Below are 11344 nucleotides of genomic sequence, written 5' to 3'. Positions count from 1 at the left end.
ACACTAACATGCACACTGGTCCGAACTAGCAGCCTGAAGCAACGTACTTTCAAGACCAAGCTACCCACTCAATAGGGAGAGAGACAGCTAAGCACCTTGTGGTACTTGCCATGAGGTCACATCACAGATAGAGAGGCAGTCATGGATCAGGCATATCAGCTCCTGGAGCCACTTCAGCCATCATCCAGCCAGTTAGACTAACACCACATTAATCCGATTTTCTTTTCCCTCCAATCTTATCAACATGCTCCAGATTATACTGCGCCATACACCCGAGGGAAATTTACAATGGCCATCTAACCCACTTCCACACTTCTTGGGGATATGGGAGGAAGCCAGAGCACTCAGCAGAAACTGACATGTCATCGGCAGAACATGCAAACTCCACACAGACAGCACCCAAGTTCAGGGTCAATTATGGCGCTGTGATGGATTAACTCAACTCAGTGAACTGTGCAGCCTGTGATTTCGTGCAGTAAGGGGCTAGCTTCTGTTCGCTGCAGTGTTTCTTGTATAAAAGTCAAATGTTTTGCTGTGTTAACCAGAGTGTTTGGAGTACTCTGAAATACATCCTTATATCATGCTGGCTTATTCATACAATTTATACAGTACTTTCAATATTTATTTCAGGCTATTCCAATACAGTGTCATCAGACCACAAAAATAGATGAGTATTTTGTGACATGAAGATAATAACAATTCCTGAACAATTACTTCAAGATATACATGAGAGCAGAGATGAGCAACGTAGGTTCCTCGTCAGATCCTTTCCCACTTCCCACCCAGACAAAAGTCAAGACTCTGATATAATGAACAGCAAGTTTTAGGCAAGCAGAAAAGGCTTAAAACACACTAGGGGGGTTCTCGGATTGAAAACTGATCAATTTAGTGACCATTCCACAGAAACATGATAAATTAATCAGAGGCAAATACAAATTCATTCATCTTATTTCCATTGAATGCAAAATAACATTTGATTAACAGGAGCTAAAAAAAGGATTAACTATGAAATAAAACCACTGTAATAGTCAATACACCTTTTACAAGCGATATCTTGCTTGTCCAAACACCTCGAAGTGATAATGTAAGCCTTCCAAACACAGTTTGATATAGCTCAACAAATGATTGCTACTCAAAACTTAACCATTAAATTTGAGTTGTAGAATGAAAGGAAATATCCCAGGAGCAAAGTACACACAGTAGCCACTTTATTAGGGATAGGAGTAGAACCCGGTGTGGCTTTCTGCCCATCAGTTCGAGGTTCAAAGTGTTCAGAGATGCTCTTGCACACACCACTGTTGTAATGCATGGTTAATTGAGATACTGTTGCCTTCCTGTCAGCTTGAACCAGTCCAATCACTCACCTCAGACCTCTCTCATTAACAAGGACACTCCGCATGGCACAATGACTCCACTGTCAAAGTCACTTGGATCACATTTCTTCCCCATTCCGATGTTTGGTTTAAACAACAACTGAACCTCTTGACCATGTCTGCATGCTTTTATGCATTGAGTTGCTGCCACATGATTGGCTGATTAGATACTTGCATAAACGAGCAGGTGTACCAGTGTACCAGGGTGAAAATGCTGAACGGGTATGTCAATAAGGAAATGTCGGAAAGAATAGCGAACATGCAAACTTCACAAAGAGTGTGGGTAAAGCTATGAAGCAATTTGAAAACAAAACCTAAAACACTCAGTAAGTTCAATATCCTTGGCTGTTGAACTGCAACAGATATCAAACTAGAATATGACCAAGCTGCATGATCATTTAAATCAGGTCAATTGGATCTTTGATGACTTAAAGCTTTTGCTAAACTGTTTTAGTTTTTGATTCTCTCCAACAGTAATTCTCCAAAGCTCGGCTGAATGTCACAGGCATTTAAGTACAAATTAAAATTCTGATAGTTTATATTATTTGAAACAGTATTTCTCTACAGCTACACCTTAGTCACAAATCACTCTTACCATCGTTTTTAATTTGAGGAATATAGACAGCACAATGCTGTGCTAACCTATATAGACCTACCCCAAGATCCCTTTCCTCCTACATGACCCAGAACCCTTCATTTTTCTTTCATCCATGAGCCTAACAAAGCATCTTTAAATGTCCCTATTGTATCAGCCTCTACCACCACCCCAAGCAGTGTGTTGCAGACAATTATAACTCTCTGGGTAAAAAACCAACCTCTGACATCTCCCTGACAAACAAGAGAAAATTTGCAGGTGCTGATAATTCAAGCAACACACTCAAAATGCTGGAGGATCTCAGCAGGCCAGGCAGCGTCTATGGAAAAAAGTACAGTCAATGTTTCCGGCCAAAACCCTTTGGCAAGGCTGGAGAGAGAAAAGAATGAGGGATAGAGTTAAAAAGTGGGGTGGGGGGAGGGAGAAACACAAAGTGATAGGTGAAATAAGGAGGGGAGGTGTAAAGACATGGGAAGTTGACTGGTGAAAGAGATAAAGGGCTGGAGAAGGGGGAATCTCTGATAGGAGAGGACAGAAGGCCATGGAAGAAAGGGGGAAGGAAGTACCAGAGGGCGATGGGCAGGCAAGGTGATAAGGTGAGAGAGGGAAGAGGGGATGTGGAATGGTGAAGGGGGAAAATGGGAGGGATATTACCAGAAATTAGAGAAATCGATATCCATGCCATCATGGGTACCCAGATGGAATTGTGAGATGGCTTCACTGCTCACCTATGCTCCGTCTGTGTCCGGTGCTCCCAGTGTGGCCTCCTGTATATTGGTGAGACCCAGTGAAAACTGGGAGACTTCTTTGCTGAGCACGTTCAGTCCACCCGCCAGAAAAAGTGGGATCTTCCAGTGGCCACCCACTTTAATTCCACTTCTCACTCCCATTCCAATATGTCTATCCATGGCCTCCTTCACAGTCATGATGAGGTCACACTCAGGTTGAAGGATCAACACCTTACATTCCGTCTGGGTAGCCTCCTGATGGCATGAACATCGATTTCTCAAACTTATAGTAATCCCCTCCCCTCTTTCACCATTCCCTTTTCCCCATCCCCTTTACCCTCTCTTACCTCATCTCCTTGCCTGCCCATCGTCTCCATTTGGTGCTGGTCCCCCCTTTTCTTTCTTCCATGACGTTCTGTCCTCTCCTATCAGATTCCCCCTTCTCTAGCCCTGTATCTCTTTCACCAATCAACTTCCCAGCTCTTTACTTCATCCCTCCCCCTCTCCGTTTCACCTATCATCTTGTGTTTCTCTCTCCCTTGCCCCCACCTTTTATCTCAATCCCTCACCATCTTTTTCTTCAGTACCGCTGTGGGATTTCGGCCAAAAACGCCGATTGTTCTCTGTTCCCAGATGCTGCCTGGCACGCTGAGTTCCTCCAGCATTTTGTGTGCGTTGCTCTGACATCTCTCTGACACTTTCCTCCACTCCTTTTAAAGCATTTCCTCAGTCATTGCTACCTGGCAACACAGTGTTGGTTGACCATTCTATCAGTGTCCCTTATAATCTTATGCACTTTTATTAGATCACCTCTCAACCTCGTTCACTTCAAAGAGGAAAGCACTGGCTTTCCACATAAGACATGTTCTCTAATCCAGACAACATCCTTGTAAGTCTCCTCTGCATCCTCTCTAATGCTCCCACATCTTTCCTATAATGAGGCAACCTCAATTGACAGACAGACAGACTTTATTGATCCTGAGGGAAATTGGGTTTTGTTACAGCCACACCAACCAAGAATAGTGAAGAAATATAGCAATATAAAACTATAAGTAATTAAATTCTAATAAGTTAATCATGCCCAGTGGAAATAAGTTCAGGACCAGCCTATTAGCCCAGGGTGTCTGACACTCCTAGGGTGGAGTTGTAAAGTTTAATGGCCACCGGCAGGAATGACTTCCTATGATGCTCAGTGTTACATCTCAGTGGAATGAGTCTCTGGCTGAATGTACTCCTGTGCCTAACCAGTACATTATGGAGTGGATGGGAGTCATTGTCCAAGATGGCATGCAACTTGGACAGCATCCTCTTTTCAGACACCACCGTCAGAGAGTCCAGTTCCACCCCCACAACATCACTGGCCTTACGGATGAGATTGTTGACTCTGTTGGTGTCTGCTACCCTCAGCCTGCTGCCCCAGCACACAACAGCAAACATGATAGCACTGGCCACCATAGCCTCGTAGAACATCCTCAGCATCGTCTGGCAGATGTAAAAGGACCTCAGTCTCCTCAGGAAATAGAGACGGCTCAGACCCTTCTTGTAGACAGCCTCAGTGTTCCTTGACCGGTCCAGTTTATTGTCAATTCGTATCCCCAGGTATTTGTAATCCTCCATCATGTCCACACTGACCCCTTGGATGGAAACAGGGGTCACCGGTGCCTTAGCCCTCCTCAGGTCCACCACCAGCTCCTTAGTCTTTTTCACATTAAGCTGCGGATGATTCTGCTCACACCATGTGATGAAGTTTCCCACCGTAGCCCAGTACTCAGCCTCATCTCCCTTGCTGATGCATCCAACTATGGCAGAGTCATCAGAAAACCTCTGAAGATGGCAAGACTCTGTGTTGTAGTTGAAGTCCAAGGTGTAGATGGTGAAGAATCACCCCCGTTATATGACATGGGACAAAATGATGAAGATGATCCTAACATCCAACATGCTGATCAAAACTATACACAGGACTCCAAGTGCTGTCTCATAAATGCTGAGCATGGACACAATACTCCAAGTGTGGTTTGACCAGAATCTTATAGAGCTGTAATGTAACCTCACGACTCTTGGACTCAGTCCCCTGACCAATAAAAGACAACACACCATAGGCCTTCTTAAACACTCATTCAATTTTCATGACAACTTTCGGGAATCTATGGACTTGGACTCCAAGATCCATCTGTTCCAGTACATTAACTTTGTACCTAGCCTTCAAGTTCGACAAGTTAGTCAACTTAAAATTAATCTTTTGGTTGTAAGGATATAAACAATCATTTTTTTTAAAAAAAAGCTTCTGAATGAATTTTCAACATTCATCAAGAGAATAGTTTCTGCATAGCTTAACTAGAAAATGTTTGTAAACAGATTTTTTGAGACATTTTCAGTTTACATCAATTCAGTAACAGTTTTGTTAATATATACACTGATTAATGTGGTTCTTGTTTGCAATAATATTTTCAGCTGTTGTAATGAAACTGCGAACAAGCCCAATTCCAAATATAGTTTCTAAAACAAATTACCTTCCAAGCCACATTCTAAATACTGTGCCTATTTGCAACTTCTTTTCACTTTGATATATGGAAAAGTGTTTATGTGGAAGCTCAAGTTGAATCAATTTTTTTTCAACAATGTGCCGTTTAGCTGAAATCAAATCCCTTAGTACATAGAAAAGGGAGACTGTGACCAGGTCTGGTCCTAAGGAACGAGAGAAATGTTGAGCACTGAAAATTTTCAAGAATAAGATGCAACAGTGATCTGACTTCCAGAGGGAAAAAAAATCAGAGAATATAGGGCCTAGAAACTGTTCCACAGCAGGAACAAAGTCCATTAACTTGGTTATGTGAAGGATGTCAATATGAACTTTATGTGTGGGTCTGTCTACTCCAATATTTTGTCTCCATTACTGTAGTAATTTTAGTTATTAAGAAACTCAAAGGGTGCAAGGTCAGTGCAGCAATTGGTGTTGAGGTAAAAGATTAGCCACCAATCTACAAAATGGAGGAACAGATGGGAAGGGCCTAATTGCCTTCTCCTACAACTACTCCTTCTTATTGGTGTTATAGAAATTTAGAAAACCTACAGCACAATACAGGCCCTTCAGCCCACAAACATGTGCTGAACATGTCCCTACCAGAAATTACTAGGTACAAAAAGCTCAGGGACTTGCACTGTTTATATACACAAAGGTTTCCCCTTTATCATCTCTGCCCATTTAGGAACGAGACCACAGTTGAAAAGTCTGATAGATGTCAAATACTCATGGGATTGGGTAGGATTATCATAAGATCATAAGATATAGGAACTGAATTAGGCCATTTGGTCCATCATGCCTGCTCCACCATTTCATCACGGCTGATCCAATTTTCCTCTCAGCCCCAATCTCCTGCCTTCTCCCAGTATTCCTTCATGCCCTGACCAATCAAGAATATATCAACCTCTGCCTTAAACATACAAAAAGACTTAGCCTCTATGACTAGCTATGGGAAAGAATCCCACAGATTCACCACTCTCTGGCTAAAGAAATTCCTCCTTATCTCCATTCTAAAAGGATGCCCCTGTATTCTGAGGCTGTGTTTTCTGATCTTAGACGCTCCAACCATAGGAAATGTACTCTCCACATCCGTTCTAACAAGGCTTTTCACCATTCAATAGGTTTCAATGAGGTCACCCCTCATTCTTCTGAACTCTAGTGAATACAGCCTTGGAAACATCAAACACTTCACATGACAAGCCGTACAATCCTGGAATCATTTTCATGAACCTCCTTTGAACCCTCTCCAGTTTCAGCACATCCTTTCTAATACTTAAGGGGCCCAAACTTGTTCACAATTCTCCAAGTGAGAACTCACCAGTGCTTTATAAAGTCTCAACATTAGATCCTTGCTTTTATATTCGAGTCCTCTCGAAATGAATGCTAACATTGCATTTGCCTTCCTCACCACAAACTCAACCAGGAAATTAAACTTTAGGGAATCCTGTACAAGGACTCCCAAGTCCCTTTGCACCTCACTTTTTTGTATTTTCTCTCCATTTAGAAATTAGTCATCCCTTTCACTTCTTCTACCGAAGTGCATGACCAGACACTTCCCCAGACAGTATTCCATCTGCCATTTCTTTGCCCATTCCCCTAATCTGTTGAAATCCTTCTGTAGCCTCTCTACTTCCTCAAAATTCCCTTCCTCTCCATCTATCTTCATATCCTCTGCAAACTTTGCAACAAAACAATTAATTCCATCATCCAAATCATTAACATATAATGTAAAAATAATCGGTCCCAACACAAACCCCGTGGAACACCACTAGTCACCGGCAGAACAGCCACAAAAGCCTCCCTTTATCCCACTCCTTACATCCTGTAAATCAGCCACTTCTTTATGAGCTAGAATGTTTCCTGTAATACCATGGGCTCATAGCTTGTTTAGTCGCCTCATGTGTGGCACCTTGTCAAAGGCCTTCTGAAAATCCAAATACAGTACACAACATCAACCAATTCTCCTTTGTCTATCCTGCTTGTTATTTCTTCAAAGAATTTCAACAGATTTGACAGGCGAGATTTTCCTTTGAGGAAACCATGCTGACGATGGCCTATTTTATCATGAGCCTCCAAGACCTCATCCTTAATAATTGACTCCAACATCTTCCCAGCCACTGAGGTCAGACCCACTGGCTTATAGCTTCCTTTCTTCTGCCCCTCTCCCTTCTTGAAGAGTGGAGTGACATTTGCAATTTTCCACCTTTTCCAAACTCTGGGGTGTATCTACCTTCAGACCTTTCAGTTTCCCAAGAATCCTCTCTCTAGTTACGGTAAATTCACACTCTCCATACCCCCGACACCTGGAGCTTCCACCGTATTGCTATTTTATTCCAGAATGAAGACTGATGTAAAATACTTATTCAGTCCATCCACAATTTTGTTGTCCCCTCATTACTACTCCTCCAGCAGCCCGAAATCCACACTCACCTCTTTTACACTTTATGTATCTGAATAAAGCATATTCAATCAGAGTGTTCAGGAAAAAATATAGATCTTCAAGGGTCACTCTGTGAAAGGAAGTGTCATGATTGGACAGAGCCTAAATAACAACTGTAGGAAGGAGGGCGTGTTCATGTGCATGGAGTCAAGCTTCAGACTCCACAACTTCAGGTGTGTCTACTATGGGTTCTTCCTGAAACTGGCAAAAATAATGCTGCAAGTATTTCAATTTCAACATGGAAGTCATAAAAACATTGTGCTTTCTATTATATTTTCAAGGCCCAGCCTTTACAGCTTAGAACAAAGAAAAATGCTGTTATAGAAGTATATAAGACATGGAAATGCTAATCTAACAGGGTGGTTTATATTAAAGAGGCACACATTCTTAATGGATACAAAATAACATTAGGACTTCCAACTGGAGGCTTTTCTTTGCCAATACGTCTTGAATTTACTCAATTCACTAAAGGTTACAGTGGAGAGAACACAGGCTTTTTTTCTTTTCAAATGAAATTAGAATGGTCTTCTACATCTTTAAGATTTTTACACTTATCTGTAAGAGAAAATACGATTTCATATTTTAATGTTGATCTTGGGGAGTATTTAGTCCACCATTTTCATTTGCCAATTATCTGATTACTACCATCTCTAATTCCAGAAATACAATCAGTTCACTTTGCCCCTTAGTCTTTGCTTCCAAGTCAAGTGACACTGCTAAACGTTCACTTAAAACTTAGTTAACAAAAAGTAATGAAAGAAGTGATTAACACATACAATATATACAGTACAAATAAAGTTAGAATTGTAATGTTGAAATGCTTGCAAGAAGCTTCCTTTTCTGTTTTCCTGTCTCGACTCCAGATTTTGGCCCAAGTTCAGAGGGTTGGCAATTCCAGCTTCCAATGCCAAAGCCCTGAGTTAAGGAGAGAATTTTGCTCCCACACACTATAAGGTATGTGCATCTATGCAAGGACTGCAAAGGGATCCAAAATCATGTGGAAGCTGAAAATCTGGAATAAGAAAAACACTGAAAATTATCACACAATATTTTGGATGTAACTAAAGATTGTAACAATAGATTTTGGACTCAGATGTAACTCCATCTTTGTGACCATAGAGAGAGAGAGCAGCCCAGAATGTCGACTCATTCGAAACCCATGGTACATGTCACTGGGGAAGTTGCTCAAAGCGATGGTTGGCTGGAGTCGAAGAGGGAAATACTCTTTGCAGGGGGGCTTTCACTTTAGGTGTCAGCCTGGACAATAATATGTTAACTAGAAGTCATTACAATTACATTCCTTGTAACCCGGAGATACACAAAGAGATCAAAGTGTTCTCGCTCCCACTGCACTTACATTATTACTGGTCTCCAATCTACAACACAGGGGGGGATCCTGTAACGGGTATAATTTACAGTCTGGTTCCAACAACCTCGGGTTACTCGATTTATACCATCAAGATTTATGACAGAGTGAATCTGGTCCACTGCCAGTCCCGATGAATCTATCCGCCAGCTCCACACTCTCGTTTCTGAGTCGGTATTGTGGCGTTACACTGAGACACTGCCGCACTGCCGGAGATGCTGCCTTTGAAAAGAGAATATTAAAATGAGCTTCTCTGTCCTCTTAGGTGAGCATAATAACCACCCCCCAACCCCATCCAGGTTTTAAAACGCACTGGATGCTCAGCGACTGGAGTCCCGGCTATTTTCCATCGCTCAGTAGAAAAGATGAAGCCATATTGTATGCAACTGGTTGCCCCGTTCCTGCATTTCCAGCAATGAGTGCCTGTTATTTATTGAACCGCAGAGCCGCCCAGGTGTCCTCCATTTTCCCACCGCGTAGAGATACGAGGGCAACAACTAAACAGTAAACGCTGCAAGTTACCGACAGCCCACTCACCATTTGTGAGAAGAGGCAAGTTGAGCAAAGCATTAAGAAAAGGGTCTGGATGGCAGTGTGCCTGCCCACCTTGCGGATATGCTAATTGCTTCCAGCTTCTGGGGCCCTCTTTGTCCTGGGCCGAGCTTCATTTGTTATGGGGAAAGTTCAGGAAATAGTCTGAGTCTAACCTTGCGGGACGCAGCTCCAGTGGAATTAGTCAACTGGTCTATTGCTGAATATTACTGATCGAATGTTAGTGAAAGATCGGCCGTACAGAAATGCCTGGGCCATGGCTGATCGGTTAGGCTGCTGGTTTAAGTAACACTAATGGAACTAGAGGGGGGGATTAGGAAGAAAAACCGGACTCTGGAATTAATGAAACACGCGGGATACGAGAAACCTCATCCTGAACCCGAGATGTTGTCATTTCTAATATGTTTTCGTTCCTCCCACTCTCACCACATACCAGCTTTAAATGTCGCCCGGGAGCCTAAGGCTAAGGCTGCCCAATCCTTGTGCACTGGAAGCCCTTAAATGGCCAGCACCTGAAAATATGTTTCCAAACTTTCTGCCAAGAATGGTTTTATTTTCAAACGACCTATATGTGGTGCCTGCAGAGCGTTGAATCGGCAGACAAAAAAAAATCTACAGGCTATTTAATACTTTTAAGCAAAATACTGTTGATATTTTAAAAACAATCTTCCAAAATTGCCAAATTAGAATAAATATCGTTTGTTCATGTACATTCTTCTACTTTTAACAAACAAATTTCCTTTGACTTTTAACAATGCAATGTGCGTTTAGCCGAATGATTTTCCGAGATGCGCATTTTTAAAAGTGTAATAAAGACCAGATCCTACTCAAAAAGTATGAATAAAACGGTGTCTAATTTTACAGTACAACTAAGCTTTGATTAATCTGTTCTATATGCTTTTAATGCTGTTGTGACCTTGCATAGGATCAAGATAAATCGAGCTGCTATTGTGATCTCCAATCCTTCAATGGCGCAGTTACTCAGCCCTGACCAAATTTTCGTGAATGAAACCCATCAACAGGCCAGTTATCAATCAAAGACACGCCCAGTTTTCTGATTGGTTTATGGAAGTTATTTTTGCGCCTGTCGAAGCACCATCCGCTTTTGACCAATAGGCTTTAGAATTTTTCTTTTGCTATTGAGCAATTGGTTCACATGTCGCTTCAACGCTGACCAATGAAATGCTTCGCTTTGTGACAAGCGTGGGATCTGTCCAGTCAGCGCGCAGGCGAGATGCGCGAGCCCGAGTTGCCTCTGGGGAAAAGAAATCGCGTTCACTTAAACTGAGCAAAAAAACCCATTCAACTTTTTTTTCTGACGGCGACTCGTGAGTCTGAATGTGTGGTGTTTTTATTTTTTAAAGATGGTGTACTTTTAAAAAGTAATTTTAAAATACAATACAAATAATTTCACAGGTAAGCAGAACATATATCCGAGTCTACAATATCATTTCGAATAAAGTTTGTTTTTTTTTAATGCGCGTGAGACTTAGAAAGGGAATGAAAGTGTTGCATTTTAATGCTAAAGATAGATTCTAACGAGAGCTTGGTAGAAATGTTCGCCATTTTTCTTGAATACGTCTGTGCAATTGGTAAAAAAAACTGCTCCGCCGCCTGCGAGGCCGATTTTTTTCCGCAGACAATCTCTGGAGCTTGGGGCAATTGCTTTTCCAGCGGCCTTTAAACTCAATGCGAGTTGTTGTTTGCTGTGTGGGAGGCAGTGGGCAGTGGGCGGTGGGGCTCAGCTGCGTGTGTGTGTTTTTTTGTGA

Source organism: Hypanus sabinus, chromosome 4, assembly GCF_030144855.1.
Source record: "Hypanus sabinus isolate sHypSab1 chromosome 4, sHypSab1.hap1, whole genome shotgun sequence".
NCBI lineage: Eukaryota > Metazoa > Chordata > Chondrichthyes > Myliobatiformes > Dasyatidae > Hypanus > Hypanus sabinus.
Note: the sequence above shows the minus strand (reverse complement) of the source record.